The following is a 26,336-nucleotide window of genomic DNA, read 5'->3' on the forward strand; positions in this document are numbered from 1 at the left end:
TCCGGGCAGGTTGGCCCAGGGAAGGCGCCATGCTGCCACCTCGCAGGTGAAGCACCAAGTGCAGGGGACTCTTTCTTGATGTCGTGATCTGAGAGCGCGGCCATCCTCCCGCATCTGCCTGCAGACACAGATGCAGCTGGTCAGCTGGGGTGTTCTGCTGGTCTTGAATTTTGGCTCTGACATTCTCCATGGTGTCATTGGGCTCGAGCTCCGGGGTGACAGTCTGTACCCATGGGGTCTTCACAAAGATCTGCATCTCTGCGTCCGCGGCTGGGGAAGCTCCTTGGAGAGAAAGGGTGGCAGAAGCAGCCACGTTCCCCCATTTCATGAGCTGACTTGACTAGGAGGCCAAACCCTTAGTAAACTGTCTGCACAGTGACAGGAACTTTGCAGATTCTAGACAAACAGTGAAGACACCAATGTTTTTCAAATGTAGGGCCCGAACACCCTAGAAAGTAATTTCAGAGGTGAACAACAGTGGTAGGACCCTGAATGCTTTTGTGTTGGTGGAGTAAGAATGTGGCATACATGGCCAAGCGTGGTGGCACATGCCTGTAATCCAAGCAACTGGGGAGGCTGAGGCAGAGGACTGCAAGTTCAAAGCATCCTCAGCAACTTAGTGAGGCCCTGCCTCAGAAGGAAATAAAAAGGACAGGGGATGTAACTCAGTGGTGAAGTGTCTCTGGATTCAATCCCCAGTACCAGAAGGAGGGGAGGGAGGGATGCGGAGTGGGGGAGAGAAGTAGAAGGTGGTGGCACACATGAGAGTCTGACAGTTTGACTTCCATACAATCTGTGTTCTAAAGACTGCTGAATTTTATGCAGGACATCCACCAATTCCTAAAAGCTCTTTACCCGCAATAGTATCACTTAGAAAAAATGAGTCAGAAAATAAACAGTAATAAAGTTTTTACGTCTTATTTTCTACTTCTGTGGAAGTCACTTTCTTGCTGGAGCAAATATGGTGGTGGTGGTGGTAAGATAAATAGTGATGATTCGCTGCTGCTAATAAACTCCCACTTATTGAGTTTCTAATTGGGTGTCAGGCATTGTCCCAACCAAGCGACGTGCACAAATTCAATTTCATGCCAGAGACTAGTTCATGATTTTAACACCCGTTTCCCCACTTTACAGTAAAGAGATGGAAATTCTCAAGAGTTAAATAATTTGTCCCTCAAAACAGTCAAGCAGGAATCAAAGATCATGACATGAGTTTGAATATGGAAATCATCTTTTAAAAGAAAGAGAACACTTATCCTGTCGCCAAAAATAAAGTTGCTTTATTCAGAAAGTGGAAGAAGAGTTACAGTTGCCCACATGGTAGAAACTCCTGCCCAGGTGACAGGCAGGGAAGACACCCTCTGATGGCACCGAGCAGGTGCACGGCTGCTCTTCCTTCTGCAGGGCTGGATGCTGGCACAGCCGGGCACTGTCCTCTCTATGCTCCTCACTGTCAGCAGGGATCACAGGCAGACGTAGGCTAAAGGAAGAGAAGAAGGTTCTGTATGCTTGATAAGCTTTGAAGATGAAGATGAAGATGTTGCTGTGGAATTAGAGCAGCCAGCTTTCCTCGTCTGGTCATGATCTCAGTGAATCTTGAAGCTGTTACTTGCTCTTGGGTGGGCACTTCTGCTGGCAGGGCGGAGGAGGCTGCACAGGAGGGCATTTTTGCTGATACTGTCTAGGTGGACATGGCTCCGGACACTTGGGGGGTGGGCATGGCTCCGGACACTTGGGGGGTGGGCATGGCTCAGGGCACTTTGGAGGTGGGCACACTGGGGGTGGCTGGCAGGGCTGCTTGCACTGCTGCTGTTGATAAGACATCCTTCTAGAGTCTCGGAATCTAAAAAAAAAAAAAAAATATGACAGTATTCACAAAAGGATTCCTACGGAGAAACAAGGCAATGATTATCGACATCAGGGACATTATTTTTCTCTCCAAGAATATACTTTAATCTCCCAACTCCCCGTGTATGACTTTGTGACTCCTCCCTTCTATTTTAGTAATTTGTTTCAGACTTGGGGAAACCTCCTTTTATCTCATGCAATTTTTACTAAGAAAATATCTGTTTCAAAGAATTAAATAATGTCATTTTCATGAAAATAAAATCTTTAAGAAAGGCAGTCACAAGCAATCCCCATCATTATCTCATATAAAGTCCCAGTAGGCTGGCATGGATACAGAGTACAGGGCCGTTCTGGAAGAATTCAAGGGTCTCACATCTGAATAGACCTTTAAAAGGGACACTAAAAAGATACGAAAAAGAGAAAAATGCTTCATTCTGTCCTTTTCTTCAAAACAAATCTTTCCTATCATCTTGGTTTTTTCTCTATGAATATCAAACTATCTACAAGACAAAAACACATCAATACAGTAAATCATTATGCCCCAGGGGTAAATTTCATTAAATAACATCTGTCCCACAATCATAATTTGGACCCACCAAACTCACCGTCTCCAGATTCAATTCAACACTTGATAAGACAAAAAGAGAGAGAAAAGTCAGATAAACTCGAGAAAAGTCAGATAGACTCACCAGGTTCTCCAAAGTGGATCAGAACTCAAGTACCAGGAGTATAGTATCCATCCATCAGAGGACCTCTTTATAAAGCCTGGGCTCCACCCAGGGGGAAGTTGAACTGCCTAAAACTGGGCTGGCCCAACAATTTCCTAACCAAAATGCAAATCCACTTGTAACTGGCTTGGCAGGGGCTCTGAAAACAAGTGGGAAAAATTCTGACCCAGGACTTCCTCATTGAGCTCAGTGCTCCTGATACAGAGGCCCTGCCTTAGCTGAGTTTCAGGAACTGGTGGAAGAAGGGGGAGGATGGGAGGATTCCGACTGGGGAGCAAAGTTCCTCTTTCTTGAATGAGGACAATAATCCCTTCCTGTCGTTAGCCTCCCCTAAATCTTTAAGCTGCCTGACATATTTGCTCCACATTAGCTGATCAAAATGTCGCCGCCTTTTCCAGCTCCACTTTCTTCATACAATTTGCTCATGTGCTAAAGGGGAGAACTGAAAATGACCAGCAGGCTAGTCCCATTATCTCTCTGACAAGCCATAACAAGTCATGGTGACAACCATGGGCACGTCACCTCTCCTCCCTGGGTTTGAGTTTTTCTCTCTGAAATAACAGTTGCCTCTCAATTAGGATCATGACTGCACCGGACCATCTCTTGATCCCGTTCAAGCCTAAACCTTTTGCTTTCAATGGGTAGAACCCCAGATTTCTAAACATCTTGGCCTCTTTAAAGCTATCTTCTTTCCACTCAAAAAAAGCACTTCTCTCCCAAGAGAGTTTGATTTCAGAGTGGAATCCAGACTCCTCGGTATTTTTCTCCCCTCAAAGGTGTGTCCTGGAGCACTTTTATTTCTAAAAATGTATTCTTCATCACCACATTAAGGAAATGGAAGCAAGTGAACAAAAACCACAAGCATTCATTCAGAATTTACTTACTGAACCACGCCTGTGTGGTCCCCTCGATGTTCACTACAGAATAGATCAAGATGCGAGAACCACAACATCATGTAATTGAGTAAATTTGGAAAGAAGAAAGTCTGAAATCAGAGAGACAATAGGACCCCTACATGTCGGTTTTCTCTTTCTTTTCAAATGGTTCCCCCCCCACACACATTTTTTTTTCAAACAGGTTTTAAGTCTTTGAAAGACATAGATTTGTTTACACGCTGTCTTCTCCATAAGCTCTCCAGCTCCCTCCACCTGCTACGTAATCCTGTCACTACCCAGTGTTTCCCTCTTTTCTGTTCAATTTGGTGTATTCTGTTCACTTACGGCATGTTACCAGTGAATTTAGGGACTAGTCCTTTGATCTTTCTTTTAATTCTTCCTGCAATTGTAAGGCCAACTACATATCACATATTAACATTTAAAGTGCTGTTGCTAGTTTCCTTGTCTTGGCCAAATAATCAGGAAACTTTCCAAGAATGTTGTTTTCTAATTGGAGAAAGAACAGAAGAATAAGGAACAGGAAAAACTCAACTTTGAAACAGTCACCAGCTGAGCTCCAGAAAGCACAGGAGCATGAGTCAACCTGGAGTCTCGTCCTCCCGGGTCAGCAGGTCAGTGAGGTTCCCAGAACTGTGGCTGCTTCTGACAGGAAGGAAGAGCCTGTGGCGATCACACGCTTTGACACCTCAAAGACGTGCCCGTGACACCTCAGACAGAGCCATTGCTCAGCACCCTGGGCCAGGGCATCACTGATGGCTCTTGTGGACCCTCACACTTGCCACATGGAGAAAGGATAAAGTAAGGGACTCGACTCAACAGGTCAGGCACTCCCCTACTTCACATCACAGCTCAAACATAAATCTGAAAACGTCCAGCTTCCGCCATTCAAAATGTGAGCATTAGCTGACTCAGTGGGACAACAGCGTCAGATGACACAGTGCGGGTTACACTGCGAGACTCTTCCTCCGAATTCAACCCACTCCAAAAAACTGCTGATCCTGAGAAGATAGGCACCCAAATCATGGCAGACCTGAGACATGAAGCGTAGCACACTTCACACACACACACACACACACACACACACACACACACACACACGTGTCTTACCTATCTGCATCGCCAATGAACTTAGCTTTATGATATTTAAAATTCAATAGCCCTGAATTCAATCCTAATACTGGCCAATTTTCTAAGGGTTTTTACTATAAACCATTACTAAAACAGGAAAGAACAAAATTTTAATTTTTTTTTCCAATTCTTGACTTACTGTATCTCACGTTTTACTACTATATGATTAAAGAAAACAATCCCTGAAAATCAAGATTCAACAATAAAATGTGAAAGAAAAAAATATAAGGAAATAAGAATTATGGCAAAATATTCTTGTCATGTTCAGATAAATGGTAAGTAATGCAAGATCCCTTGATTACTGCTTTTGTTTTTATTCCTCAATGTAGGACTCACTCGCCATCGTTCTTTTATAATCTTGCTAAAACAGAAAAATTATAGGACCTATATATGGGGAAAATCTTAAGACCGTTAAAAAATTTTTTAGATGATTATTTAATATCAAAAATATTCAAATTATAATAAAACACTTAAGCATGATGGCATTTTGACTAACATACTCATTAAAAAGATGTAAAATAATGTAACAATTAGTTAAAAGTTATTATATCTAGCTGGTATAATAACAGATGAGTTCTGTTTTCTATTTTGCTTTTCAAAATAGTTTCCTCTTGATGACTGGTTCCAGTAAATGTGATATATATGCGCGATGGAATACCATTTGGCCATTAAAAAAGATAAAGTCCTATCACTTGTGACAATAAGGATAGACCCAGGGGACATTGCGTTAAATAGACATGTACAAAAAGACAAATACTACATGATTTCACTCATATTTGGAATCTAATAAGTTGATCTCATAGAAGTCAATGGTAGAGTGGTTTACCAGAAGCTGGGGAGAGCAGGGAGGTGGAAGAGATGGGGAAAGATTGGTCTCTGGAGAATAAGTGACAGGAGAAATAAATCACAGGAGGAACAAGGGTGGAGTAGAGTAACAATGACGTGATGTACATTTCAAAAAAAGCTAGAAGAAAACATTCTGAATGTTTTCACCATGAAGAAAGGAGACTCCAAGTTACAGATATGTCTACCCTGATTTCAACGCCACACAAGGTGCGTGCATACGGAAACATCACATGGGACCTACCCCATAGAGATGTATGGTATAATGGGATGTCATTCAGTCCCCAAGAGGAAGTTAGTTCTGATGCATGTCGCAACACGGAGGAATCTCACAGACATTATGCCCAGTGAACAGTCAGTTACAAAAAGTTTGTATGATTCCATTTACATGAGATACCTGGGGTTTTTGAACGATTAAAATAAATAGTAATAGAAACAGGATGCGGTGCAGGGGTGACCAGTGGCTGGAGGAGGAGGAGGAATGGGAAGTTACCATTTAACAGGCAGAGTTTCCGTCTGGGGTGATAGGAAAAGGTTCCAGAAATGGACAGCCGTGATTGCTACATGGCACTGCAAATGCGTGCACTTAATGCTACTGGATTGTTTTACAAATAGTTTTTAAATGAAAGATTGTGTTATTTTTCCATGATAAAAAAAAAGATTTTAAAAACTTAATACAAAAGGGATTAGAACATTAAGAATTCTCCATTAATGGCTTTTACTTATGGAGAGATTAGGATACTTGCTCAGAATATTGAAATTTATTACAAAAACTATCCCTCTAGAAGCAATAGAAATATTGTTTCTATGTTACAGAAATTGAAAAGAGTAGTTTAAAATGTCTCATCAGGAGAACATGTTAGGTCCCCAAATTAATTTCAATGAGTAGCTTTTCTGCTGATAAACTCCTACTCAACATATAAGAAAAACATTGTGAAAAAATTTTAAGTAAAAGGCATAAGAATTTTTTTCACAGATAAACAAATGGCTACTATATAATGTGATACTCAAACAAAATGACTTATACAGTATGAATCAAGAGCGTGATGAGATTTATTTTTACCAATTAAATAAATATAAAAAAGTTAGATTCAGTCATGTCAAATATTTAAGAGAATGCATTAGTGGGATATTTTTGGATTACTCATGGGGTGTGAAATAGTTTAGCCACTTGGGAGAGAAATAATGACTCATAAATTGAGCAAACACATTAATATTAATTATAACTCAAAATTTGACTCCTCAGTATATTTAAAGGAAAAAATATTTGCCTATGTGGAAATATTTCATGTCATCATGATTGTAAGAGACAAACCAGAAGCAACTTAAATTCTGTTGAGAAGAGTATAATGTGCTATAGTCATGTGATGGAAATCATTTACAATTAAAAAAAGAAAAACTACAGTACAGTTACAGGCAACAATATGAACAGATCTTTGCAAAATAATATTAATGAAAAAAGCATGTCCCAGAAAGCTACATGTAATTAAAATCTTTCTTTCCCAAAGTTTTTGAACAATTAAATAGTAAAATAAAGTTAATAAAACAAGGAAATGAAAACCTATGAGATGATAAACACAAATTTCAGGAAGATAAGAGTAGGGGATTGGATAAACTGCTGCTACTTAGGTAGACCCAATTTGTCAATTCTAGTTCTCAGTGGTCATATAAAAATCAAAATATTATTTTAAAAATAATATGGCTCAGCCTTGTATGGACCGGCAGTTACAGAATATCTTTTTTTTTTATAATTTTTATTGTAGGTTGTTCAAAGCATTACATAGTTCTTGATATATCATATTTCACACTTTGATTCAAGTGAGTTATGAACTCCCATTTTTACCCCGTATACAGATTGCAGAATCACATCGGTTACACATCCATTGATTTACCTATTGCCATACTAGTGTCTGTTGTATTCTGCTGCCTTTCCTATCCTCTACTATCCCCCCTCCCCCCTCCCCTCCCCTCCCCTCTTCTCTCTCTACCTCATCTACTGTAATTCATTTCTCTCCCTTGTTTTTTTTCCTTTTCCCCTCACTTCCTCTTGTATGTAATTTTGTAAAACCCTGAGGGTCTCCTTCCATTTCCATGCAATTTCCCTTCTCTCTCCCTTTCCCTCCCACCTCTCATCCCTGTTTAATGTTAATCTTCTCATGCTCTTCGTCCCTACTCTGTTCTTAGTTCTCTCCTTATATCAAAGAAAACATTTGGCATTTGTTTTTTAGGGATTGGCTAGCTTCACTTAGCATAATCTGCTCTAATGCCATCCATTTCCCTGCAAATTCTATGATTTGTCATTTTTTAATGCAGAGTAATACTCCATTATGTATAAATGCCACATTTTTTTTTATCCATTCGTCTATTGAAGGCCATCTAGGTTGGTTCCACAGTCTTGCTATTGTGAATTGTGCTGCTATGAACATTGATGTAGCAGTGTCCCTGTAGCATGCTCTTTTTAGGTCTTTAGGGAATAGACTGAGAAGGGGAATAGCTGGGTCAAATGGTGGTTCCATTCCGAGCTTTCCAAGAAATCTCCATACTGCTTTCCAAATTGGCCGCACCAATTTGCAGTCCCACCAGCAATGTACAAGTGAACCCTTTTCCCCACATCCTCGCCAGCACTTGTTGTTGTTCGACTTCATAATGGCTGCCAATCTTACTGGAGTGAGATGGTATCTTAGGGTGGTTTTGATTTGCATTTCTCTGACTGCTAGAGATGGTGAGCATTTTTTCATGTACTTGTTGATTGATTGTATGTCCTCCTCTGAGAAGTGTCTGTTCAGGTCCTTGGCCCATTTGTTGACTGGGTTATTTGTTTTCTTATTGTTTAATTTTTTGAGTTCTTTGTATATTCTGGATATTAGGGCCCTATCTGAAGTGCGAGGAGAAAAGATTTGTTCCCAGGATGTAGGCTCCCTATCTGCCTCTCTTATTGTTTCTTTTGCTGAGAAAAAACTTTTTAGTTTGAGTAAGTCCCATTTGTTGATTCTAGTTATTAACTCTTGTGCTATGGGTGTCCTATTGAGGAATTTGGAGCCCAACCCCACAGTATGTAGATCGTAGCCAACTTTTTCTTCTATCAGATGCCATGTCTCTGATTTGATATCAAGCTCCTTGACCCATTTTGAGTTAACTTTTGTGCATGATGAGAGAAAGGAATTCAGTTTCATTTTGTTGCATATGGATTTCCAGTTTTCCCAGCACCATTTGTTGAAGATGCTATCCTTCCTCCATTGCACATTTTTAGCCCCTTTATCAAATATAAGATAGTTGTAATGTTGTGGATTGGTTTCTAGTTACAGAATATCTTGAGCCAAGGATTAATGTCTGTACAATTCAGAACTGAAGTTCATTTAGGGGAGAAATTAATGGTTCTGCTGCATCCAATGACCCCCATTAAATCCTCTTCTCCCTTGTTTTCATATCTGCCATGACTCAGAGCAAGATCCCACACTAAACCCCTATAAGTCTTAAAGTAGAGGTGAAAACTGAGTTGATAGAGTACTTGCCTAGCAGGCATGAGAAACTGGGTCTGATTCCCCAACCTGGGAAAAAAATAGAAGGGAAAGAAAACAAGATGAGAAAGGTAACCAAGACTAAGAATCTTCCCTACTTTTTATATTTGGTCTTTTTAAATTAACATTCTCGCTACAGCAAAAAAATGTTAGCAACAGCTATGATAGCAACAGAAAAATAACATTAAGTGGAAGGCACCTAATGAGCTCATTATAATGTGCACATTTAAGGAATAAGTCTGTGATGCAGGGATTATAGTCCTGACTTTGAAGTGGGAGAAACTGAAATTCAGAAGATAAAGAAACTGGCCCAGGGTCACAGGGTGTAATCAGTAGTGTACGGATTTGAAGCAATGAGAAAAGGTTGTTTTAAACCATTATATGTTAGAGTCTGTAAACAAGTCAGGATGGCTCCTGGCATTTTGCCAGGGGGAGTGGTTTGTGAGATGGTGCCAGCGAGCCATTAAGTGTGGAGAGTCCTTATTGGTTGACTGCTGTATCTAGTTTATGTTAATTAAGATAAGCAGTGTGGAATGTATATATACCCCTCCTGTCCTATAATAAACGGCTCCCACTCCTGCTGCAACAATGTACACAAGTTGTTCGTCACCCCCTGGTTATTTTGCTGCAGCCGGACGGTGGCAATTATATAGATCCAATTTAAGCAAGATGCATGAAACACTTAAGAACCTAAAACTCCAAGAAATGGGGGAAAAGATTCTCTCTCTCTCTCTCTCTCTCTCTCTCTCTCTCTCTCTCTCTTTCTCTCTCTCTCTCTCTCTCTCTCTTTCTCTCTCTCTCTCTCTCTCTCTCTCTCTCTCTCTCACACACACACACACACACACACACACACACACACACTAACCACTACCACAAAAATAAAACACTGATCAGCTACAGTTGCCAAAATAAAAGCAGGGTTTTTATTTACTTAATGGGAATAAAATAAGAGAAACTGAATTTGCATTCAACCATAAAGCATGTTCTTTATTCCTAACATTGAGAGGAAGGAAGGTTCAGTGCCCAGGGGATAGAAATCCCCACCTATCATAGAGGAAGGGCACATAAAGGGCTGTCTTTGTTCCTCTATCTTCAGCCTTAGGAGAGAGACTTGGAATCAGGGTGGCTCTTGTTTAGAGAGGAGCAGTGTAACCATTTCTGAAGAGCAGCCACTTTTCTGTCACATGGCATTCCAGGCAGGGTAGGGGTGAAGGTTAGCAAGGGCACCAAAAAATAGATAAATAAAAGCATGCTAGTAAAATGCGGAACCCCTGGGCTGGGGAGAAACATTTGTGTTTCATGTTGTGAAAGTTTCCAGGGGTTGGCTGAACTCTTGGGGGGCTCTTCTGACAGTGTGTGTTGCTGCACAGAGGGGACTTTGCTGACACTGTTCACGCTGGTGCAGCACAATCGGGCTGTTTGGAGGGCCCTGGTTCCAGATGGTAGTGCAGGAGGTGGTTTCCAGGGCTGCAGTGTCTCAGGGAAAGGTGTGGAATCCACAGGGTCATGAAGAAAGTGTTAAGAAATCAAAGCAGATACCCGAAAAAAAAAAAAAAAAGGGATGATTACACAGAGCTCAGTAGTTGAGTGTTGGCGTCTCTCCTGAAGGAGTGTCCCTCTACAATCATCTTATTGTTTGGGAAAGTTGCCTCTTCTCCTGCGGCTGATGCAACCAGTTTTTGTTTTGTTTTGTTTTTCTAAAGTGCTGCCATTGGGCTTATGCAAGCAAGTGTCTACTCATGTTAGAGAAGTTGTCCCAAGAAAGACAATGTCGGCTCCACGTGTCTCCTTGGAGGGCAGGAACCGTGCCAACATGTTTTCTAAGTCTCATCTCTACAAACGTTTTAAGTATGACTTCATTACTTTTTTCATTTCCCATTTTATTTTCTCTTGAATTTCAATACAATTTTACAAAAAAAAGCAAATAACCTACCACCACCACATGATGCTTCCATTGACGAAATAACATGAAGCAGATCTACACAATTTGGATCCTTATAAATTAAATCAAACACTTTCCTAAAGCCAAGTGTAACACCTCCTCTCCTCCCACCAGACTCTATGATTCTCTCAAGCCAGTGTGGAATGGAGGTGGTCCAGCACTGCCCGCCGAGAACCCGACTGGGGTAGGACCGTGCGCACCTAGGCTTTTGAAACAGTGGGCAACCCCACTGTAACCCGCCGGGAACTCAGAGACCTGACACCCCCTGTTCCTGGAAGTGTCCTGCCTCGACCCTGTCCCCTGGGGATGTGCTCAGCAAGACACGTGCCTGAATCCCGGCATCACCTGGCCTTCCCAGGGCCTGTCCCAGTTGGAAACCAAGGTGGTGCTTGAGTGAATGAGGTCAGCACCCTGTCCCCATCCTGGCCATGTTCCCTGACCTACTGGACACCTGGCCCCCCTGACCTCTCTCCCAATCAATCATGACCTCCGCTCCACTTCCCTTAGCCCCGTGCTCTTTCCAATGATCACTAACGAGGCTGTGACGCGGGGACTCTCTCCTTAGACATCTGTCACCTAAAACTAGACACAAATGACTCCAACACCGATTACCAAGACCACAGCTTTTAGATCAATAATTCCTTACCGTTTATTCTCCTTTTACAAAAGACACACACACACACACACACACACACACACACACTATAATATGATATTGCCCAGAAGGACGAGTTATTACAAGTTTTTTCTTTCTTATAATTTGCATAGAGTCTGTCCTGTTCAAATCTGCATGGCAAATAGAATATAAAGCTGAAAACATCTAGAGAGAAAAAGATTAACATATGTGAATATTTGTTTAAACATAAACACACACACTCTCCTGTCCTAAGATAAAACATTAGTATGCACTGAACAACAAAATTCTGATTTCTTTCCTGGGAGGTAGTACAGAAGGCAGACAAATACCAAAACCATGTGAGACCAAATTTACAAAATGTGAACAAGTAGGGTCAGCACCCTGTCACAGTCCTGGCCACAAAATCTGAGCCATGATTAATATTCAAGTGATTGTCTTTTACTAAAATTTACCTCTAGACTAAGACCTCTAGAGCTTGGCTAATGCTTTCAATTAAGTATTCTTATTTAATGGCCTTTCCCTCAAGTAGAAATTTTTACAACAATCATTTCAAGTCAGAACAAAAGGGGGGATTTTCCCCTGCTCTTTAAGAAATTATTTTTAAAAATTGATTTCAAGTTAATTCCTTAGTTGATGCTCATGTAATTTACCAGAACCATATTTTTACAGGTTGTTTTCCTCCAAATAGAGCACCAACATTCTCTGGGCTTGGCAGTCTTAATCAAGCCTGCCCCACTGTGGCTACCTGAGATTCACCAGGACCCAGGTCTCCTGCCCTGCCGATCTCCAATACCCAATCCCTGGTCAGCACCTGACCAAGTTCTCCTGACAGCTCTCCAATACGCCCTTACGCTGCTCCTTCTCACAGAATTACCCCCAAATGACTCTTCCTACCCCTTCAACTTCAGAAGGACACCTATACAAGGACTTCCTGTCCCATCTGAAAAACCTAGTCTCTGAGTAACCGCTTTACTCAGTCATTGTAAGCACCAATATATTTGCTATTTTAATTCAGGTATTTAAATAATGATCATGTGGTTACTCCATCCTTAGTCTCCTCTAGAGCGATTACTTGAAGCCTTTTCTTTTTAGTAATTTAAATATTTTTACTACTTATAAAGAGAAATGTTTCATATATTAATTTAATACTTAATGAGATGAACATGTGCTTTGCAAGAGGCGGAACCTGCCTTTCGGTGGCTACAGGGTAGTGGTGGGGCCAGGCAGACAACACCATGGGCTACTTGGTACAGAGCTCCAGGGTCCTGCCAGGCAGTGGCGGATCAGCAGCTTCTGACAGGAGTTTCCCTGCCATCAGCCCCACTAGTTCCTGCTTCCTCCGTCTCTTCCTCAGCCACCTTTCTTCAACCAGAGAAGAGCACTGAGGACAGCCCACGCTCTCCTCCAGCACCAACTCAAAATCTCTATCCCCAGCCTTTCGTTTCCACTCCACACTGAATTTAATTGATCTCGTGAGATCATCAAAACCTTTCCTAGGATAGAGTTTCCAAAGGGAGAAGAAATGTGAGCAGGACCATAGGAAGAAGGAAGCCCGCGCCCACTCCCTGGCTTTGCTCTCCCACTGAGCACGGGGCAGGGCTTAGAAGCACTGAGTCATCTAAACTCCCACTCAGGAAACAAGGTACCCGACGGCCTTCCTTGTAAGGAAGCTCGGAGCTTTACGTGAAGTCAGCAGTTTTCATAACTGCCCGGGAATAAAGCTACCTCCTTCAACAGCTTGAACAGACACCTGTAAGTAAGATCACCAGTAAGTCCACAGTTGTCACATGGACTCTTGGACACACCAAGGGACTTTCCCCAGCAGGAAGTGATTCCTCGTGACACACCCAAAACATGATCCAAAACTTGTGACTCATTTACCTAAATCTGGGTCGCATTGACACACAGCAGCACATGCATTCCCAAACGGTGGCTGCTTTCCTCGACATAGGAAGATGCTGATGTTTCTTCGGGTTTAGTGCCCACGCCCTTCAAAGCAAAAGTTCATGATAAGCAGGACCCCTCCTCAGGCACCAGGTCATTCCTGGGAGCCGCTGCTTGGATCACCCAGTCAGTATTGACTCCTATCGCAGACAGCTCCCCCTGGCTAGTAAGGCGTTCCTTGTAGCCAATTGTCAGAGAACAGAAGCCCAAACACGATGATTGGCTGAGCGTAGGGGTGGAGGCCAAAAATGAACTTCCCCTTCACAACAGTCCCCCTCCGGGATGGGCCTAAAGCAGAGCTGAGGGAAACCCACCAGAGGAGAGGAAGAAATAAAGAGCAAAGGCAGCTGGATGTGAATCATGTCAACACGTTCCCCCAGTTTGCTAATAAGGATGTGAGGCCTGAAGTATGCTTGTCATTACCTGCATGACCAGAGCCCGAGACTGTCAGCACACTAGGGTTCCTGGGAGTTTCTGAGCAGGAGTAGAGGTACTAACATTTATTAGATTGTAGTAACTCAAGGATATAGGTTACAATCTCTGGAGCATTAGCTAAATAAATAAATAATAATAATAAAAGGAATTAACAAAAGGGATCTTACAAAAATGGAAGACCAATAGAGTAGAGGAAGGGGATTGAGGAGAGGAGGGTAAGGGGTACTAGGGGATCAGATCTATCAAGGTATGCTATGTCCATGTATGAACATGCCACAGTGAACCTCCCATATATGATCATAATGTGCTAATTAAAATAATACAGGGGAGACCAGTAGAGAGAAAAAAAAGATCAGGGGAGGGGGAGAGGAGCAAAAGGAAGGTAAAGGAAAGGAGATGGATTCAATTATGTTGTGTGCAAGTGTGAAAATGGCAGAATGCATCCCACTATTATTTACATTTATAATGCAACCACAAAAATGGTCAGAATGTCTAAGAAAAAAAAATGTATCAAAAACTAACAGAGATGGGACAAAGGAAGATGGCAGAGGAAGAGGGAAACTTCCTTTCCCATAGCCCAGTGACCCAGGAGTCAAGCAAAGGAAAAGGGGTCAATAATGAAGTCAAGCTGCTTGCAGGAGCAGTGGCCTTAATACACAAGGACAGAGAAAGTGGAGAAACGCAACAGACGCCCCAGTGCAGAAAACCCTGAGACTGGAGGAGCACCCTGCCCCAGGTGGATCAGAGGCCGTGGGACACAACAAACTGGTGCACAATGGATGCCCGTGTTTGACCGTAGTTCACGGCGAGCCAAGCAGGAGCCATGGCTAGCCAAACACTGCAGCAGCCGGCAGATACGGGAGCCAAGAATTCAGAGCCAAGAAAACAGGCCTGGCTCAGACACAAAAAATTCTGTTTTCTCAATTCTAGCATTTTCCCAGCTCCATCTGTTAACGGCTCAGAGACACGGTCCAGGTAGTCTGTTAACGGTTGGGGTTTTGATTAATGTATTTTGATTTGGTTTTATATTGTCTTCACTATTCTGTTCCCCTTGTTTCTCTTTCTCCATTTTCTCTTCCTAACAGCCACATTCTATTATTCTTTCTTCTTCTCTTCTTTTAATTTTTTACTTATACTTTTCCCACCCCTCTGCAAAACCATCTCATCCCACACCACTTTTGTATCTTCCACAGTCACCTATTGAAATTGCAAACACTTTCTACCCTCCTATCTCTTCATATTTCCTATTAACTCTATTCTTAACATCTCTTAGTACAAATTGGTACACACAATGCCAGACCCCACCACTAATGCAGTAGGAATAACACTACAGAAGTCAAAGATCACAACTATTGTGTGATTTTATGCTAGACATAATTCATAATCACTACTCACTGATGGAAATTAATGATTCTGTCAATTCTGTTTATTATGCCAATCAACATTGTAGATGTCATAAAAGGAATTAAGAGCTTAGTTTATTGCTATATATTTTTAACACGGGTCATTACTATTATTTGGTACTAGAAACAAACAAGGACATTAAGTTTATAGAGTAGAAACTTTGCTCCTCAGATCCTTTCAAATAGATGAATAAACACAAAAAAATATAAAAAGTCAAGGGAAAAAAATCCCAGACAACCCAGAATGTCTCAACAGAATCCACTGACGCCACAGTAGAGAAAATATCAGAAGGAACTTAGAAAGTTCACAGTTAAATTGATCTGAGGTAAAAGATGAGGTTAAGGAGTGAAACCAGAGAAAATTCAAGAAGTAAAAGAACTCCCTAATCAGGAGATAGAGATCCTGAAGAAGAATCAAACAAAAATCCTCAAAATGAAAGAAATTAAGAATCACCCAATGAAGGCAACATATATAATCATGAAAATAAATTTGATCATAGAGAAATGGTGTTAAGAGACCATGAACAGAATTTTAAAAATATGGGATAACATTAAAAGGCCAAGATTCATAGGGATGAAGGAAGGCTATGAAATATAAACTAAAGGAGTTCACAAACTTTTCAATATTAGAAAATTTTCCAAACCTTAAAAATGAAATAGAAAATCAAATACAGGAGGCAGAAAGTACTCCAAATATACAAAATTACAACTGATCACTCCAAGGCACATTATTATAAAATTGCCTAACATACAGAATAAGGTTAGAATTTTGAAAGCTGCTAGAGAAAAATAACTAGTCATATTTCGAGGTAAACCAATTCAGATCTCAACTGATTTTTCAACCTAGACCCTAAAAATCCAAGAGGTCTTAAAATACTATATACCAAGCTCTGAAAGTAAATGGACACCAACTAAGAATATACTATATACGGCAAAACTAAGCTTCAGAATTGAAGATAAAATAAAAGCCTTTCATGATGAACAAAAGTTAAAAGAATTCACAACTAGAAAGCCTACACTGCAAAACATACTCAATAAAGCATTTATCGAAGAACAAATGAAGATGATGATGAACTGGAGAACAAGGTAAACAGTTAAGCAAAGGGAAATATAATTTAAGTTAAAAACTGGAAATATATCAAAATGACAGGAGATAAATATCATCTCTCAATAACACTAAATGTTAATGGACTAAACTAATCAACTAAAAGACACGGGCTCGCAAACTGGACTAAAAAACAAGATCCAACAATACACTGTCTCCAAGAGACTCACCTCAGAGAAAAAGACTCCAACAGACTGAAGATGAATGCAAAAACCATTCCTCACATGGATCTCGTAAACAAGCAGGGTTTCTAATCATATCATTTACAGTTGACTTCCAGCAAAGTTAGTCAAAAAGAGATGAAACAGGCCACTTCATGCTGCTTAAGGGAATCCTACAACAGGAAATAATAATCATAAACATCTATGTCCCAAACAATGGAGGATCTGTGTACATCAAAGAAACTCTTCTCAAGAATCAAATAGACCACAACACCATAATACTGGTTGGCTTTAGCATATCTCTCTCATCACTACCTAGGTCTAAACAAAAACTTATTAAAGAAGCTACAAAACTAAAAAATACAATTAAAAATTTAGAATTAACAGAGTATTTCATACAAAACTGAATGCACTTTCTTTTCAGCAGCACATGGAACATTTTCTAAAACAGACCACATCTTAGACACAAAGCAACTCTTAGCAAATACAAAAAAAATAGAGATTACATGCTGCTTTGTATCATATAATCGAATGAAATTAGAAATCTGTGCTAAGATAAAAAATAAAAATTACTCTAACACTTGGAGACTAAATAATTCATTATTGAATAATAAATGGATAGCAAAGGAAATAAGGGGTAAAATTAAAAAATACTTAGAAACAAATGAGAATATACAGCATATCAAAATTTCTGGGACACTATGAAGTTGGTTCTAAGAGGAAAGTTTAGAGCATTAATTCATTCATTAAAATAGAAAGATACCCAGTAATAACCTAACATTACATCTCAAAGCCCTAGAAAAGGAACAAGCCAATAGCAAAAGCAGTAGAAGATAAGAAATAATTAAAATCAGAGCTAAAAAAATCAATTTGGAATTAATATTCAAAAAATTTTTTTTTTAAATCAATGAAACAAAAAGTTGAAAAAATTAACAAAATTGGTAAATCCTTAGCTAAGTTAACAAAAAGAAATTTAAAAAGCTCAAATTGTTAAAAGCCAGGATTAAAAAGGAAATATCACCAGAAACATTACTGAACATAAAGAATAATCAGAAACCATTCTGAAAATTTATACCCCTATAAGCTAGAAAATCTTGAAGACATGGCAAACTTCTAGAGACATACAACCTACCCAAAGTGAATGAGGACATAGAAAATTTTAAATTTAAACAGATTCCATCAGAAGCCTATCAACAAATAAAAGTCCAGGACCAGAAGGATGCTAAGCAGAGTTCTACCAGATTATTAAAGAACTAGTGCCAATCCTCCACAAATTACTCCATGAAATAGAAAAGGAGGGAATCTTCCAAACACATTCTATCAAGCCGGTATCACCCTGATACCAAAACCAGACAAAGACACAACAAACAAGAAAATTTCAAACCACATGCCTGATGAACATAGATTCAAAATTTCTTCATAAAATATCGCCAAATCACATAAAAGCACATTAAAAAGATAGTACACCATGATCCCAGTGATGCAAGTTTGGTTCAACATATGGAAGTCAATAATGTAATTTATCACATAAATAAGCTTAAAGACAATGATTACCTCAATAGATGCAGAAAAATACAGCATCCATTCATGTTTAAAACTCTAGAAAAAAATAGGGATAAATGGAATATACCCAAACATTGTAAAAGCTATATGATAAACCCAAGTGCCGCAGTCTGGCTGGGCACAAATCACGAGCCACTCAAGAGGAACAAACTATTTCTGAACTCCACACACGCTCCCCAGGAACTCTCCCGAATGCCACATGGCTCCTCCAGGAACCACCAATCGGAAATCCCTCCTCTGGCACTTCCCCAACCAATGCGAACTCTTCAGGAAACCCCGCGAGAGCTCAACCGGAACTCAACAGGAACTCCGTGAGAAGTCAAAAGTCATCATCTTAATGGCTCGCTGGCGTCACCTCTTAACCACTACTTCTGGCAAAAATGCCATGCATCATCCCGACTCGGCTGTGGTCCTCAACACCCAAGGCCAACATTATTCTAAAAGAAAAATTGAAAGCATTCCTTCCAAAAACAAAAAGACAAGGATACCTACTTTCACCGCGTCTTCTCAACATAGATCGGCATTAAAAACCGATAATGGTCCTGGTTATACTTCTACCTCTTTTAAACAATTTTGCTCATCATTTGGTATTACTCATATAACAGGAATCCCATACAATCCACAGGGACAAGGCATAGTTGAAAGAGCTCATCAAACTATTAAAACGTACTTATTAAAGCAAAAAGAGGGAATTGGAAAGGGGTATATATCCCCCAAAAATAAACTTAAAATAACGCTTTTTACTCTAAACTTTTTAAATTTGGATTCATCAGGACTTAGTGCTGCGGAAAGGCATATGTATCCAAAAAATGTACATAAGCCTAAGGTACTTTGGAAAAATATTCTAACAGGACAATGGAAAGGTCCTGACTCAGTGATTGTCTGGAGTCGGGGCTCTGTTTGTGTTTTTCCACAGGGAGAACAGCAACCAATTTGGATTCCAGAAAGACTAACTAAAACGATTTCTACAGATCGAAAAGAAGATGATTTGACTCAAATTCATAACAGCTGATATCCAGAACTCCAGCTTGGCCATTCTTACATCTGCGACAGTGATTAACTAGGATGCTTTTTTCCATTCACCAATTTATGAATACACACATAATGTTTAAATATATTACCTTAAGGAACTTAATAAGTAAAGAATACTTGATTTTATATTTAGTGGTTGATATTTTAACACTTTAGCTTTGTAAATTAATCAGATGTCTGTAAAAACCAAGATCTTAGACAAGCGTAGTAAACAGAACTAGCCATCTCTTTCTTGTTGAAGAAAAATCCTTCTACAGGATACCATGATGGTCCCATTGATATATTTAATAACTCGTCTTTAAAAAGCCATGGGCTACATCTTTGTATTGTATCAACATATGCCCTAATTGTTCTTGGTCTTACTGGGTTGCCTCCTTTCTCTAACAATTTCTCTTCCTCGGAGGCAAACAACTTCAAACTTTGAGTCAACCATTTTCCCCAGTTTGTCTGAGAAAGTTCTAGGAAGAGGCAACTTGAAATAAAAACAAAATAAATTAGAACAAGAACACATTGTTTTTTGAAATGCTCACCCATTCTTTCGCTCTCCTTCAGGGGTGAGTAATTTCACTTACCTCCAAGTTTTAGATGTTCCCCGTACGGGCCACCAGATGCCGCAGTCTGGCTGGGCACAAATCATGAGCCACTCACAGCTTTGTAGATTCAAACAGCAATTCTTTATTCCCGATCTCACACTGGCTGTCTACAAACACGTTCTGGGGAAATCCACGTTCTCTGCCCAAATCCACGCCACTGGGCTTCTGTCTCCCAAATATATTCTGAATCCCGTGAGAACTCAAGGGGAACTCAGGCAGCAGGATACGCCCTATTCTAAACCGGGAATGCCCTAAACTCGGATTATCCTAAACCAGGAACACCCTAAACACGGATCTGCCCTGGTCCTTGAGCAAGGTCACCTTCCAGGAGTCCTTCCACTAAGAAACATGGGGGTACGCTGGCAAGGAAATTGTCATACCTACTTGGCTAATGGCTCCCAGCAATAGTCCTTGAAACTCTAGCTGAGCAATCAGGCAAAAGAAATTAGAGATTATGAATAAGAAAAACAAAAACCCAAACTACCTCTGTCAACAACATGATACTACATGTAGAAGACCCCAAAAAAAGACTCCACCAGAAAAACTTGTAGAACTTAAATGAATTCAGTAAAGTAGGATACAAAAATAACATCCAGAAAATTATGTTCCTATACTACAACCATGAATCAGTTGAAAGAGAAATTAAGAAAACCATACCATTTCATAGCCTAAAAAAAAAAAAAAAGTTGTAAATAAGTCTAACAAAGAGGTGAAGGACCTTTACAATGAAAACTATAAAACATTAAGAAATAGAGGAAGACGACCTTAGAGGATGGAAAGACCCATGTTCTTTGATAGGCAGAATCAACATTATCAAAATAGCTGTTCTACCAGAAGTGCTATACAGATTCAATGCAATTCCATTCAAAATTCCAGTGACATTCTTCATAGAAATAGAAAAGGCAATCATGAAATTCATTTGGAAAAACCAGAGGCCCAGCATAGTCAACACAATCCTCAGTGAGAAAAGTGAAGCAAGAGACATCCCGATACCAGACTTTAAATTATACTAAGGAGCTATAGTAACAAAACAATATGGTATTGGCACCAAAACAGACATTAGTAACAATGGAACAGAGTAGAAGATACAGAGACAGACCCACATAAATACAGTTATCTCATATTAGATGCATGCGCCATAAACATATAGAGGAGTAAAGATAGCCTCTTCAACAAATGGTGCTGGGAAAACTAAAAATCCATATGTAGTAGATTGAAATTGAACCCCTCTCTCTCACCCTGCACAAAACTCAAAGTGGATCAAGGACCTAGAAATTAGACCAGAAACACTGCCTACTAGAAGAAAATGTAGGTCCAACACTCCAACATATTGGCTCAACTTCCTTAATAAAACTCTAAAGTGCAAGAAATGAAATCGATATTCAATAAATGGGATGGCATCAAACTAAAAAGCTCCTTCACAGCAAAGGAAACAAACAAGATCATGAAGAGAGCCTACAGAATGAGAGGATCTTTGCCACCTGTACCTCAAATACAGCATTAATCTCCAGGATATACAAAGAACTCAAAAAACTAACACCAAAACTACAAATAACCCAATTAATAAATGGGCAAAGGAACTGAACAGATGCTTCACAGAAGAAATATGAATAGTCAACAAATATATGAAAAAATTTTCAACATCTCTAGTAATTAGAGAAATGTAAATTAACACTACACTGAGATTCCATCCCATTACCATCGTAATGGCAATCATCAAGAATACAAATAACAATAAATGTGGGCAAGGAGGTAGAGGAAAATGTACACTCATAAATTGCTGGTGGGACTGCAAATTTATGCAACCACTCTGGAAAGCAGTATGGAGATTCCTTGGAAAACTTGGAATGGAGCCATCATATGACCCAACTCTGACTCCTCAATTTATTTCCAAAGGTTTTAAAATCAGCATACTATAATGTAGTCATATCAATGTCTATAGCAACTTAATTCACAATAGCTAAGCTATAGCAACCAATCTAGGTGTCCTTTCAACAAATAAATGGATAAAGAAATGATGGTGTATATATATATACACACACACAATGAAGTATATGTATACAATGAAGCATTATTCAGCCATAAAGAAAAATGATGGATAATGGATGGATCTGGAGAATATCATGCTAAGGGAAATAAGCCAATCCCCAAAAAATCAAAGGTTGAATGTTTTAGCTGATATGTGGATGCTAAGCCACAATAAGGAGGCAGAGGGGAATATAGATATTCCCCTTTGTCTAACCAACTGAATAAAGGGAAGAGAAGCAGGGATAGGAAAGAGGGTGAAATGAATGTGACATAGTTTTTCTATGTGTATATATGAATATACCACAGTGAATCCCGTCATCATGTACATCCAGAAGAATGGGGTCCTAACTAGAATAAGATATAGTCCATGCTTGTACAATTATTTTAAAATAAATTCTACTGTCTTATATAATTAAAAACAACCAATTTTTTAAAAGTGCTATCCCACAGGTAACACCTGCATAATATGGAGAGAAGAGGAAAACCTAACCAGGCCCCTCTTATTACCAAAGTCGACGTCTCCCGTGATCACTGGTCATCTCTGTCCTCATGTACTAGTCCCCGAGGTTGACGGGATTCCCTGCACTTCCTACAGCTTTCGAGGAGGCTGTGAGGGAGAGGAAAATCTTCCTTCAATATTCGTAATGTGGCCAGAAGTGGCACACTGGACACAATGACCTTCCAGTTCAAATAGACTGTGGTTTAATTCCTCTCATGCAGAGCTTCAAATCAGCTGTGTTCCTTTCCAACATCTTAAAGACACAGGGATAGAGAAATTATTAAAATTGAATTGCAAATGCCCAACATCACAGAGATGCTCGGGTGTGAAGGTGCATAGCATCCTTTTCAGCACTATCTATCAGCGTTGAATCCTCATAAAATTGGATATTCTCCTCCACCTCTTCTTTCCAAACTCCACCAGAGTAAGTAAATTTTTCAAAATAAAATTGGCAAATTGTATAAAATATTCAATAAATGAGCACCGTACTAAAGGAACAAACTGTTCTTTATTTCTAGTTTAAAAAGTAATAGAGATGAAAGAATTATAACATTCAATCAATCTAAAAGGAGAGAGAGAATTATAGCATTCAATTATAACATTCAATTCAAGAATTATAACATTCAGTCAATCTAGAAGGAGATAGGAGTGGAGAGAGAGAAGAATCTAGTGGGTAAGAGGGGGAGAGTTCTGCTGCTGCTGAGGATATAGGAAGTTAGAGAAAGCTAGAGTTCACCCTGCTGAAAATAAGATCCACATAAACTACAGAAGCACATCGTTCTCCAACCCACAACAGCAAGGTCTTTGAAAGAACCAAAGGGCTTGAACCTCAATAAGAGGCAGAAGGAGCAGTGGCTCACCTGACATCAGGAGGAAGAAATGTCTGGTGCAGGGCCAGCGCAGGAAGAACTCGGCCCCCTATGGACAAATGAGACCCAGTTCAGGCCAGCCAGCACTACCCTGGGGACCCCCCTACCGCTGCAGAGAACAGACACCTCGAACTCCCAGTGGGTCCTTCCCCATGCCTCTCTACTCACAATGAAATAAAAGGTATTTTAAATCTCAGAATATGTTAGGGTCTGTAAACAAGTCAAGATGGCACCTGGAATTTTGCCAGAGGGAGTGGTTTGTGAAGTTAAGCCAGCAAGCCATTAAGTGTGGAGATTCCTTATTGGTCGACTGCTGTATCTAGTTTATGTTAATTAAGATAAGCTGTGTGGAATGTATATATACCCCTCCTGTCCTACAATAAACAGCTCCCACTCCTGCTGTATCAATCTACACAAGTTGCTCGTCACCCCCCAGCTATTTTGCCCAGCCAGCCGGGCTGTGGGCAGATGGTGGCTCCTACGGGGAGCCCCGGGACACTGAGGGGGAAGTGATGAAAAAAAAAAAATAAGCTGCCCGTCCATAGATAGGACGGGAGCAATCTGCTCGTCCCTAGGCAGATAGGGCGAGAGGAAAAATGGTCATTTTGAGAAAATGGAGAAGATTGATACAGTATGTTTGTGTCTTGTTTTGTCTTGAAATGTTGTATTGTCTTTATGATGAAAATATGGAAGGGGTGAAAAGTAAATTACTAAAGGAAGGAGGCACCCCAGTGGAACCAAGAATAGTTAGGGCAAGTGTTGATGGAAGCCCAGGAATTCTAGTCAGAAAGAAAAAAGTTCAGAGGAGGAAGGATTATCAGGAAAAAAGTTGCAACAAAACGCTATTAGTGAATACTTTTCATTACCAGAGGGTGCGTGAATCAGCGTGGCGGCTGCCACACGCACGAGCCGGTCATGGCGCAGCAAGGACTTTCCAAGTGGTGGCAGCCAACTCTTCCCCGTCCCCGCCCAGGGAGCGGGACACCACTGAGAGAGCCCAAATCCAAACCTGACCCGGAGGCACAGTCTCACAGGCTCTTGCTCCCTGTGCCCAGTGGCAGTTTGAGTCTGGAACACTTCACAGACTCTCGGGGGGGGGGGGGGGGGGGGGGGGGGCGGCCATCTGGGGTTGCCCAGGATGCTGCAGGCGGAAGAAGGCCTGCATCCCTGAAGTTTGATCATTTCCAAGGCCAGTAACTACAATGGTTCTCCCACACCTGGAAGCTAATGAGTAATGAGCACTATTAAGGCCTATTTCAAATGTAAAAATCCTTGAGATAATGTGCTAAATTGTTCAGAAGGTTGTTTTCTTAGTGGAATGCTACAGGATTTTCTTTAGCATCATTGCCGGAGTTCCTGCCTTTGTCCCAGTGCCAATGAGGACAAGGGTGAAAAAATTTCCAGTGTTGCTGAAAACCGGACTAAACTTCGGCTGAGAAATGGAGGAGACTTCGGAGCTGTTGCTGTTTCTGCTGCTACAGCTTAGGCTAGCTGCCTACAGAACTTACTTGGACTGTGATTTAAGCTAGCTGCCAGAGGGAGTGGTTTGTGAAGTAACGCCAGCAAGCCATTAAGTGTGGAGATTCCTTATTGGTTGACTGCTGCATCTAGTTTATGCTAATTAAGATAAGCTGTGTGGAATGTATATATACCCCTCCTGTCCTACAATAAACGGCTCCCACTCCTGCTGTATCAATCTACACAAGTTGCTCGTCACTCCCTGGCTATTTTGCCCAGCCAGCTGGGCTGCGGCAAGAATAGATGAAAATGGATACACACTCTACCAAAATCTATGGGACACAGCAGAAGGATTAGTAAGAGGGAAGTTTTATAGCAATAAAAGATAGCAAGATTTCAAATAAATGTAATGTATCTCAAAGGTCTAGAGAAGCCAGGGCAAACCAAATCCAAAATAGAAAGATCAGAACAGAAATATATGTAATAAATTACTAAAAAATACAAGAGATCAAAGAAGATGCTGAGCATGAATTGAAACAAGAGTCTTTTCTATGAACAGTGCCTTGGAAAAAAACTAAACAGACATTTCTCAGAAGAAATCCAAAAGGCCAACAAATATAGGAAAAATGATCAACTTACCTCACAATCAGGGAAATACAAATCAAAACCACACCAAGTCGGATGGTAGTAATCAAGAATACAAATGATAATAAGTGAGTTTCTGTTATGCATATTAGTGGGGTTAGTTTTGATTTGATCATACATGCACTGAATGTAATTTGCTCCGCTTCAGTCCCTAATACTACTTCTTCCCCTCCCTCCCTCCCTCCTTCCCCCCGCTCTCCTTCCCTCCACTTTCCTGGTCCTCTGTCTATTGGTTTTTAATTGATGCTTTAGAGATATGTACATGTATCATTTGGTCAATGTTTTTCCAGGGTCCCTCCCTCTCCTGTCCCTCCTCCCTGCCCCTTAATTCCCTTCCCCTTCACCGATCTCCTTTCTATTTCCCGTCTTTTCCTCTAACCTCTGCATCTAAGATAAAATATTTGACCCTTGACTTTGAGTCTGGCTAATTTCACTCAGAATGGCAGCTTTATTTGTGATGACTTCAAATTACCATGAAATCTACAAAAAAAAAATATAGTAGATAAATCAATTGTAGGATAAGCACACAAAGCAATGTCAGAGAGCAGTGAATTGCTCGTGTAAAAAAAATGACACCTCCAAAACATAACGCCAGGTGAATGATATCAAACGTGAAAAGGTATGTTCTACACGATTCCATTTGCATAAGGTTCAAGCCATAAGTAAACCCAGCTCAGCAATGAAGTCAGGAGTGTAGTGACCTGTGCAAGGGAGCCTGAGGAGTGCCCAGGAAGAAACCTAGGGAATTTCTATTTTTCCAGTAATTGGAAATTACACAGGTGGGTTCATTACATGAAAATTCAATCTAGTAAGTGAAGGAATAAATCATTATTATAAAAACCAGATGACTCTGATCTTTTCCATTCCAGGGGCTTTGACTTTGGGCTTCCTTTCTCCCCACCAGAAGGCTGACAGTCCACCAGGATGCTACTAAAGACACTACAGCTCCGAAACTCCCACCAGCACTTCATTGGTCCGAGGGGGAAATAACAGGATAATGAGAGGACGAGAGTGAGCTAGAGAATAGGTCATGGCTGGGAAAGGATATGGTGAGATGCCAA

At 40.4% G+C, this 26,336-nt stretch overlaps 1 long non-coding RNA gene across 1 annotated transcript in view; it reads right to left on the reverse strand.

Annotated features, from left to right (window-relative positions):
* Positions 1–1,476: 1,476 nt before the first annotated feature.
* LOC143403562 (uncharacterized) overlaps positions 1,477–26,336 on the reverse strand; it is a 46,329-nt gene continuing 21,469 nt past the window's right edge. The window contains exon 2 of the long non-coding RNA XR_013091875.1: positions 1,477–1,843. This is a non-coding gene — a long non-coding RNA (uncharacterized LOC143403562). The remainder of the gene's footprint in view (positions 1,844–26,336) is intronic.

Source organism: Callospermophilus lateralis, chromosome 7 (assembly GCF_048772815.1).
Source record: "Callospermophilus lateralis isolate mCalLat2 chromosome 7, mCalLat2.hap1, whole genome shotgun sequence".
NCBI lineage: Eukaryota > Metazoa > Chordata > Mammalia > Rodentia > Sciuridae > Callospermophilus > Callospermophilus lateralis.